Source organism: Ailuropoda melanoleuca, chromosome 2 (assembly GCF_002007445.2).
Source record: "Ailuropoda melanoleuca isolate Jingjing chromosome 2, ASM200744v2, whole genome shotgun sequence".
Taxonomy (NCBI): Eukaryota; Metazoa; Chordata; class Mammalia; order Carnivora; family Ursidae; genus Ailuropoda; species Ailuropoda melanoleuca.
Window position 1 is genome coordinate 155,548,193 of NC_048219.1, and position 11,575 is coordinate 155,559,767.

Consider the following 11,575-nt stretch of genomic DNA (forward strand, 5'->3'; position numbering starts at 1 on the left):
AGCTGATTTTTCAGTAGAAACTGCTGGTCAGAAGGGAGTGACAAGACCTATTGAAAGTGCTGAAGGGAAAAAAACCTACAACCAAGGATAGTCCACCTAGCAAGATTATCATTCAGAAGGAGAAATAAAGTTTCCCAGATAAATAAAAATTAAAGGAATTCATCACCACTAAACAGGACTTTTAAGAAATATTAAAGGAACGTCTTTAAAAAAAAGCATAATTAGAAATAGGAAAATTATGAATAAAGATAGAAAATATACATAAAACATGGAGTAAAAAAGTTTTTAGAATGTTCAAACTTAAGTATCAACTTAATACAGACTAAGTTGATACTATAGACTAAGTTGATCTATAACATTCTAAGAATGTTATAGATGAACCTCATGATAGCCACAAACCCAAAACCTGTAATCGGTACACAAAAAATAAAAAGCCAAGCATAATATTTAAAAAAAAAAAAATCACTCACAAGGAGAGCAAGCAAGAGCAGAAAGGAACAGAGAAGTGCTAAGAAAACCAGAAAATAACAATGGCAGTAAGTACATACCTATTAATAATTACTTTAAATGGTCTAAATGCTTCAATCCAAAGACATAGGGTGGTGGGGGAAATAAAGATATATTTACGTGCTGCCTATAAGAGACTTCAGACCTAAAGATACAGACTGATGAATGGATGGAAAAATACTTAATACAAATGGAAGTGAAGGGAAAAGAGTAACAATATTTATATTAGACAAAATACACTTGAAAACAAAGACTAACAAGAGACAAGGGCATTAACTAATGATTTAAAAAAAAGATAAAACAATTGCAAATCTCTATGCACCAATATTAGAGCAACTAAGTATATAAAGCAACTATTAACAGACATAAATGGAGAAATTGATAGTAGTGAAAGAATAGTAGAGAATTTTAACATCCCCACTCACATCAATGGACAGATCACCCAGGCAGAAAATCGGTAAGGAAACTGTCTTTGAACAACACATGAGACCAAATGGACTTAACAGATATATACAGAACATACCATCCAAAAACATGAAAAGACATATTTTCAAGTGCACATGGAACATTCTCCAGGATGGATCACACGTTAAGGCACGAAACAAGTGTTACTAAATTTAAGACTGAATTTATAACATCTTTTCTAACCACTATGGTAAGAAACTAAGAATCACAAGAAAAGAAAAAAAAAAAATGGGGGCTAAACACCATACTACTAAACAACCAATGGATTAATGAAGAAATTCAAAATGTGGAGGAAAATGAAAATAACTGTCCAAAATCCTTGAGACACCGTGAAAACAATTCTAAGGAAAATGTATAGCAATCCAGGCCTACCTCAAGAAACAAACATCTCAAACAATCTAACCTTATACCTAAAGGAACAACAACAAAAAACCAAAGCCTAATATAGTGGGCAGGAAAAAATAAAGATCAGAACAGAAATAAATGAAATACAAAGTAGCAAATAATCAAACCAAGAGCTGTTTCTTTCAAAAGATAAAACTGATGAAACTTCAGCCACACTCATCAAGAAAAAAAGAGGACACAAAATCAAAAATAAAAGAGATATAACAACCACCGACACCACAAAAATACAAAGGATTATAGAGACTACTACATGGGGCTCCTGGGTGGCTCCGTCAGTTAAGTGTTTGCCTTTAGCTCAGGTCGTGATCCCAGGGTCCTGGGATTGAGCCCCGCATCTGGCTTCCTGCTCAGCGGAGAGTTGGCTTCTCCCCTTAACTCTTCCCCCTGCTCCTGATCTTTCTCTCACTCATGCTCTCTCTCTCAAATAAATAAAATCTTAAAAAAAAAAAAAAAAAAACTACTACAAGAGGTTATATGCCAACAAACCAGACAACCTAGAAGAAATGAATTACTAGAAACATAATCTTCCAAAACTGAATCAGGAATAGCAAATCTGAAAAACAATTCCTAGTAACAAAATTGAACTTGTAAATAAAAAAAAAAAAACTACCTCAAAACAAAAGTCCAGGACCAGATGGATTCACAGTGAATTTTACCAGACATTTAAAGAAGTTAATACCTATTCTAAAACTATTCCGAAAAATAGAAGAGAAAGGAAAGATTCCAAATAAATTCTACAAGCCCAGTATTACCCTGATACCAAAACCAAAGACATTACAAAAAGGAAAACTACAGGCCACTATCCCTGATGAACATAGATGCAAAAATCCTCAACAAAATATTAGCAAACTGTATTCAACTGTATTCAATATTAGCAAACTGTATTCAAACTGAATACAGTTGAATTGAAAGTATCATCTACCACAACCAAGTGGAATTATTTGGCAGAGGCAAGGAAGCTTCAATATTCACAAATCAACATGATGCACCACATCATCAAAATGAAGGGTAAAAATCAGATCTCAATAGTTGAGTGACAAAAATCAACATCCATTCATGATAAAACTCAACAAGTGGGTGTAGAGGGAACATACCTAACATAATTAAGGCTATATATGAAAAACAGTTAACATACTCCAGTGAAAAACAGAGCTTTTTTCTAAGACAGTAGTAAGACAAGATGTCCACTCCACTTTTATTCAACATAGTATTAGAAGTCTCAGCCACAGCAAAGAGTCAAGAAAAAGGAAAGGTATTCAGAGTGGTCAGGAAGAAGTTAAACTGTCACTATTTGCAGATGACATGAAGTATTATACATAGGACCTAAAGACTCCCAATACAAAACTATCAGGAATAATAAATGAATTTAGTAACATTGCAGGATACATAACTAATACACATACATATCAGTTGTGTTTTTATACACTAATAACAAAATAGCAGAAAGAAATAGAAAAAAATCCTATATACAATTGCATCAAAAATACCAAAATACCTAGAAATAAACATAACTATGAAGATGAAAGAACTGTACTCCGAAAACTATAAAACACTTTTAGGAAAGAGTTTGAAGACAACACAAATGGCAAGATATTCCATGTTCACAGATTGGAAGAATTAATACTAAAATATCCATGCTACCCAAAGCAATCTATAGATTCAATGCAATCCCTACAAAATACCAGCAGCATTTTTCAGAAACTAGACCAAATAATAAAATTTATATGGAAATTCAAAAGACCCTGAATAGCCAAAGCAATTTTGAGAAAGAAGAACAAATGGAGGCATCACATTCCCAGATTTCAAGATATACTACAAATCTGTAATAAAACAATATGAACTGGCACAAAGATAAAACATATAGATCAGTGGAACAGAGAGCCCAGAAATAAACCCATGCTTATATGGCCAACTTATCTACAACAAAGGAGGTACGAATATACTATGGGAAAAAGACAGTCTCTTTAATATAAACGGTGCTGGGAAAACTGAACAGCTACATACAAAAGAATGAAACTGAACCAGTTATACCATACACAAAAATCAGAATGGATTAAAGACATAAATGTAAGACTTGAAACCATAAAACTCCTAGAAGAAAACACAGGCAGTAATTGACAGCAATAGCAACGTTTTTCTAGATAGGTCTCCTGAGGCTAGGAAAACAAAAGCAAAAATGAACTATTGGGACTACACCAAAACAAAAAGCTTTTGCACAGCAAAGGAAACCATCAACAAAAAGGCAACCTGCTGAGTGGGAGAGATATTTGCAAATGACATCTCTTGATAAGGGCTTAATATCCAGAACATATAAAGAACTTCCACAACTCAACACCATAACAAACAATCCAATTAAAAGGGCAGAGACCGGAATAGATATTTTTTCCAAAGAAGACTACAGATGACAGACACATGAAAAGATGCTCAACATCACTCACTAATCAACTGAGAACTGCAAATCAAAACCACAATGAGTTATTACCCATCACAACAGCGAAAATCAAAAAGACAATAAGTACTGTCAAGGATGTTGAGAGAAAAGAACCCTTATGCACTGTCATTGGGAATGTAAATTGGTACAGGCATTGTGGAAAATAGTACGGAGTTTTCTCAAAAAAATTTAAAGTAGAAATGCCAAATGATCGAGTAATTTCACTACTGGGTATTTATCCAAACAAAACAAAAACACTAATTTGAAAAGATATCTGCACCCCTATGTTTATTGCAGCATTATTTACAATAGCCAAGATAATGGGAGCAACCTAAGTATCCATTGGCAGATGAATGGATAAAGAAGATGTAGGGTGTGTGCGTGCATTCATGCACATCTCTGGAAAATGGAATATTACTCAGCCATTCAAAAGAACAAGATCTTGCATTTGTGACATGGATGGAGATAGAGGGTATTATACTAAGTGAAATGAATCAAGCAAAGATAAATACCATGTGATTTCACTTACATGTGTTATCTAAAAAATGACATAAATGAATAAACAGAAACAGACCCATACAGAGAATAAACTAATGGTTGTCAGAGGGAAGGAGGTGGGAGGATGGGCAAAATTCCTCTTTGGTGAAGAGGAATGGGAAATACAGGCTTTCAGTTATGGCATGAATTAGTCATGAGGATAAAAGTTACCACATAGGGAGTATAATCAATAATACTGTAATAGTGTTGTATGGTGGCAGATGATTGCCTCTGGTGAGCATAGGGTATTGTCTAGAGCTGTTGCATCACCATGTTGTACACCTGAAACTAACGTAACATTGTGTGTCAACTATACTTCAATTAAAAACAAAACAGTATAGTATACAAATCATAAGAGCACATCTCAACAAATGTTAACAAAATTGCTGTAAATAGCTTTTCAGTGTTTGAGTCAGTATCCGAGTAAGGCCTATACAACTTTTTTAAATAATAGCAAGATTGAAATATAACTCACGCACTATACAATTCACTCATTTAAAATGTACAATTTAGTAGTTTTTTAGAATATTCACAGAGTTGTATACTATCACCACAATCAATTTCAGATTATTTTCATCACCCCAAAACTCAGTGTGTTAGCTATCACTTCCCATTTTTCCCAACCTGCCCCACCCCACACCCTAGGCAAACATAATACTTCTGTCTTTATAGATTTTTTTATATGGGCATTACATATAAATGGAATCCTATCATATATGTGGTCTTTTTTGGCTAGTTTCCCTCCCTTAGCATTCATGCCATACTATGAATCAGTACATCATTCCTTTTTATTATTTTCATTTCTCCTGAGTATATACCTAAGAGAGGAATTACTGAGTTACTTAGTAAGTCTGTGTTTAATTTTTTGAAGAATCACAAGACTTACAAATCAGTCACAGAATTACGTTATTTATACTATGGGGAGCATTCATTGTTCCATAATCTGGTCCATTAAATTTAGGTCCCTTTGCAAGGTTAGTTTTTGAGGCCAGTCTTTGAGAGTTCTTTCTGATCCCAGGAGGATTCTTTTTAGCTGTCTTCCTATTTCTTTCTGGTAAACTAGCTGGTTTATGGTTTAGTTTATTGCACTAATGGAGCTACTTACAAACCTCCTCTTAATTGCTTACCCCCCAAATCTCCATTGTTTTCAGGGACATCCTTAGACTTGAACTTTATTTCAAATTATGTCAGAGCTCTCTATTCTTATGGACTGCCCCTGGGCAAAATCTGTCAGCCACTGCTCCAGAACTAGGGGTAGACACAATGGCCCCTTCTCTCATGGTGACACCCTGCTTTACAAACTGGGAGAGACAACAGCCTCAACTTTGTTTATCTCTCCTCAGGGAACCTCTGCCCTAAGCAAGCTGGGGTAGGGATGACCAGGACTCCAGTATTCTCACCCTGCTCTCAGCCTAGGTACTGGGGCATATTGACTTAGAAATGAATAAATTTCATTATTATTTTGTCATATTCCGATGCTGACATGGTACTTCCAAGTTTAAGAAATACTTATTTTTTGCAGCTATATATGAAAGATTCCATAGTTTCAAACCAAATAAATTTGGAACATATCTTTTTAAAATAATGATGATTATACAATCTGAATAGTTGCTTTGTGTGAATTTAATTACTTTTTCTAAAAAGTTGATCACTCTAACACTAAAACATGACAACACTCTTGGAAAAAATTATTCTAACTATTCCTCCTCCACATTAAAAATATATATATACTATTTCTTTTTCCAAAGACAGCTATACAAATAAAAGGAAAATGGCCACTCTAGTCATTAAAATCTGGACCTGTCCAGCAGATTTATAGTGCTGGCCCTCCAGGGTTTTTTCCCCACAAAGAACTAGTTCCATCATAATAAGTGAATAAAGATTATTCCCCTTATCTCCTCCCTCATTTATCTAATTTATCTGTCCAGCATGAACCCACTACTTGGTGCTTTCACTGGGGCAGCCTGTACTTCAGGAAGTATACAGTCTCAGCTTCATGGGGGATGGATGAGTCACATGGTAACCACTTACTACATGCCACACATTTCTCACACATCACACTTGCTCCATAACAACTCCATATGTCACCCCAATTTGACAAATAAGGAAACTGGCTCCAGAGAGCACAAATAAGTTTTATCTAGATCATTGGCCTCAAGAAGTGGGGTTAAGACATAAACCCTTCCCCAAATTCTAAATCCTGTGCTCTTTATAGAATAGCATATGGTCTCCCAGGCACTTAAGATAGCTACTTAACATTACAAGACATCTGCAACTGGGGAGGAATCATGATAAACAGAATAGAGAGCCCAGATTTAGACAGTCCCAGCCACAGACAAGAGGCTGTGACCTGGCTGAAGGCCTTCAATCTGCTGAACTTTAGCCCCCTCATATGTAAAATGAAGCTCTCCCTCCTTATGCATGGTTTTGATTATCTGACTAGTATTATTATGTTCCAAATAAAGGGAAAGTATTTAAAATTTAGATATTGAATGAGATTATGCACTTGGTTATATGCAAATTTTTAATGAAAAGTAAGCTAACTAAACACCTACATATTAGAATAAACTCAATGTGCTGGAGCAATATTCTTCTTTGTTTTGTTTTCCTTATCATAGACTAGCAAACAGTACAGAAATTATAAAATATGTTGTAATATTGTAACAACATGTCTTAAATAATTTGGGGTCTTTATACTATGACTATAATGAGCATTTAACAGAAACCTATTAAGTTAAAAATAATTGCTTGGTTAAAATTAAGTCTTATAAATGGCATTGTTTTTTCTATGAGGCTGTTTTATCTGAATACAACTTCTGACAATTCTGCTTTCTTCTGTTAGCTCTGTTTCTTGAAAGCCATGAAAATGGCAAAATTGTCTTACAATAACAAAGTCAAGATTCTGTAACACCACACAATCCTAAATGAAATAGTAAAAGCTAAGACCTAGAAAGGATTTAGGACCCCAGGTAGATTACTTATCATTGAGATTAGAGAGAAATAAAAATCGAAGTAACTGGGATTTGATAGTAGTATACCACAGAGGGGTTAATGTGAGTAGAATAGAATCAACCAGAGAGTTGCAATCAATGACTGAACTGTTCAAATTGCTTTTGCTTTTCAAAAACTATGAACAAACCACTTATTCTCTGAATCACAGTTCCTTCCTCTAAATTGCAGAATTAAAGTAATAATGATCTCTTCCAGCTCTGATACTCTGTGACCACAAAACTAAGATGCCAGAGTGGTATATTACGGTACCACTCCCACCCCTTGCCCCAGAATGCCAAGAATTTAGTCTTGCAAATACTAAATTTGTAGTATCTGTATATAAATATGTAGAGGTATAGCTATCTTAGTTTTCTATCTTCAAGCATAACATACCTCTAACTTGGAAACTCCTTGGGAGATCAGAGCACTTAGTTCACAAAATGAAATAATCAGACATGAAAGTGCACCAGTTCCTCCCATTGTTGTGTAGAGTTTTGATAATCCTTGTTACTCAGTGGTTGCCTACTTTAACGGAAGGACGAATATAAGTGCCTGAAAACAATCACTTTAAATGCAAATATTGATATTATACTCTAGCTCACATAGGAAGGTAAAATTAAACTCCTTGTTCCCTCAGAAATGCCTGTTTGCAGTTGTGAAATTTGAATCCACTAGTCGAGCTTTATTTGGTGAGCAGTACCTTATGCCAGAAAGACCATTGGTCTAGGAGTCAGAAGACTACTAGTTCCAGCTCTGCCTCTTTCTAGGTGTGTGTTTGTATTAAGTTTATTTGAGGATATAATTTTTTACCTCTAAAATAAGAGGACTGTGTTTTGTTAGATGGTCCTCTAAGGTGTTTTGTTTGTTTTGTTTTTGGCCTCTCAAGTTGTGATTCCCCAACATACCCAGAAGTCTATTAGCCCTACTCAAAAAAATATGTGTGGCTTTGCTGCTTAATTACAGCCTCCTTTGGTGCTGGAGACAAGAGCAAACAAGCAGCTTAAAAGATTTTATTTCTGAATAGGAAAGAAGATCCTGCACCTACTTAGACTTGAGATGCGCTTGACCTGAATCTCTGCAAACTTTACCCAAGAGAAGAGATTAGAATTAAACTCCTCATCAATAATTTCCTCAGAAACTATGAGCAAAAGCAAAAACCGGAATGAGGGAGCAGGCCGTATGACACACAAGAGGCACTTATATTTGTTGAATGAAGGAGACCACAGGGTAAAGATGATGGGAAGGGAGGTTTACAGCTTTTGCCCTATCTAATCAAATCTATTTCCCAAGCCCCAAGTACTCCCAGAAACCAATGAGGACTTACATATTGTGCAACATAGGCAACACAGTCCATGAGTTTTAGTTATCAGAGGGGTAGCTAAAGAAAATTGAATACAGAGTGGGTTTTCCAATCTTAGAATACAGTGCTTACTGGATATTTGTGGCTGCTGTTCACTCCCTACATTTCTCAGCACCAGGAGAGGAGGTTGGCTTACTTTCCATGAAACACTGACAGAAACCATTGCTGCTTCATCCTTGTGCGTCATCCACAAGCACATCCTTTGAGTTGATGAGTGACTAATTCTTATTCCTGCCCTCTTGGTTTTGAGCCCATTCTTTCCAGGCTGCTTGGGACCTTGCTCCAGCAATCATCACCCCCAACTCTTCTATCTTTAATTTTCACTTTCACCTTTCCCCTTGGCATAGGAACATGCTTCCACTCAGGTATCTTCAACCTTCAAAACAAAATCTCACAGCTGACACTTTGTGTTGCGTATGAATCTCATTGTTGGCATTCTTTTTCTTTGACCCCAATTGTGTTTACTTACTTTTTTTCTTATTATTTTTTGTTAAATCACATGTATTTCTGCAAGCAATCTTAATTTTTTGGACACAGACCTGAATATAAGGGGATGCAAATATTCACATATCCCAACAGGTATCATATCCAACTTGTCAACCTAGATCTAGCAAAGTAAGTTCCAGAAGAAAGTTTGAAAACTCAATGAGCAAGAAGATGTCATAATTAGGTAACATGCAATTAAAACAACATATTAAAGTGAGGTTTTTATTTTAGAACTGGCCATTTTTCTATAAAAATTGTGGATTCAAAGATCCTAATTAACCTGATTTCTCCGGTAACCTGATTTTTCCAGTAACCAATTCTGATACAAAAACCTTTCTCGGGCAGAGGGGAAGGTAGTGTATGTGTGGGTGCAAACCAGCCCCAACAAGCAAAGATGTGAGTCTCACTGGACGTTAGGACCAACCAAATCTCCTCCCTGAGGCCCCAGTCATCTCACAACCTCACAGGATCATCCTGAACATTAAATACAATCACGTATGATTAAGCTCCTCACAAAAATACAAATTTTTGCATAAATGTTAAGCAAACCAGTTGGCAGATTAAGCCACCCTGACTAAATGTGTTGCCTTGAATAGTGAAAGGATTTCACATTCACTTGAAGATGAATTACAGCAAGACTCAAACCTATCTTGAGGTTAATTCTTGTTTATATTGCCAAACATATTGTATCTGTTTTATAAATCAGTTCCTTTAAGACAAAAGAAAGTACAAACTCTAGAATGAAAAAGATTTGATTATCAGTAACAGAAGCCAGCCCTCTGATTCCTGAGCTACATGTAGCACAGAGGGAAGTAGAATTTTGAGATGAATCCAATGTATGTCATGAAGGTCTAGATCAGCTTTCAGCACATCCCATCTGTTCTTCACAAAACATATATTCAAGATGACAAGTAGAATCAACAACAGGATTGTAGGACTTTGGTGCACTGTGACTTACTGTAAAGCTTATTGTCTATGGTACCATTTATATGATACAACTACAAAAAATGTTTAACCTAAATTCAACCATGAGAAAACAGACAAGACCAAATTGAGGGACATCCTATAAAATAGCTGATCTGGACTCAAAAATGGCAGTCTTGGAAGAAAATAAAGCTGGGGAACTATTATAGATTAAAGGAGACCACAAGAGATGTAACAACTAAATGCAGTATGTGATCCGTGGTTAGATACTGGATTGGAGGGGAGAAAAAAGCTATTAATTTGGGGGACATTTTTGGGACACTGGGGAAATTTGCATACAAATTTTAGATATAGAATTATATCAGTGTTAAATTTCCTGAAGGTGGTAAGTAAATTGTAGTTACATCATCATACCCTTGCTCTTGGAAAATAAATGACGAAATATTTAAGTGTTAAGTGTGACACAAACTATTTAAAATTCACAGGTAATATAAATGTTTCATTAAATAAAGATGCGTATGAGATAGGAGCAAATCTAGCAAAATATTAACCACTGGTAAATCTAGGTAAGGGGCATATGGATATTTAACGTTCTCTTCTTGCAAATTTTCTATAGGTGGGAAGTTTTCAAAATAAAAATATAAAAAAATTCAAAAAATTATATAAAAATTCTACTTCTGCTATCTCTATTGCTGCAGTTCCAGGTGCTTGCAACCTGTCTAGCTATCTTTAATTTGCCATCAGAACTGCTCAGATTCCCCACTGATATGCCTCCTGATGACTTCCTTCTTTCCTCCTAAACTATTACTATCCTCAACTTTCGCAGCTACCATTTCCTCTTCAGCAATTTATCTAGCCTTAGCTTTGATAACACCACTCTGCTTATCCCCTTACTCTCTGCTCCTTTGTCCTCCTTTGCATCTATCTTGCTCTCCTCTTCTATTGCATTTGAACCAATTTGCATCCTCCAAGCTGAGTTCTAAGATCTTTACCATTCCCATGTCTCCTGCATTCAGGGCACTAAGCACTCCTGCTCAAATTGTTCTGTGTGACACAATCTGTTCTGCCTTTCTTTCCTGTCTCCCCCATAATTTGGCAGGTTTTTGGAATTCTTGCTGACTGAATGTACCCAAATTAATTCCACTCTACCCTCTGTTGTATCCAATGTGTAACACTCCTCTCATCCCCCCAATTCATAACCTTGTTAGAAAATATCCTATTGACTATATAAGACAACCTAAAGAAAACTTTGAACACTACAAAATATACCAATATGTTCAGGTCCCTTAAATAAAAGAGCAGAGAGATGTATGACTGGCTATTGAGACCAAACTATCCAGAAAGTATACCTTTAATTGGTATGTCCAATAATTGGGAGTATCTTGAGCCAAGGATAATTGCTATTCCATAGTTTGCCTTTGTCTCCTAGTACTTTCAAAGTCCTTTTTGAATGGGAAATTAAGTCACCC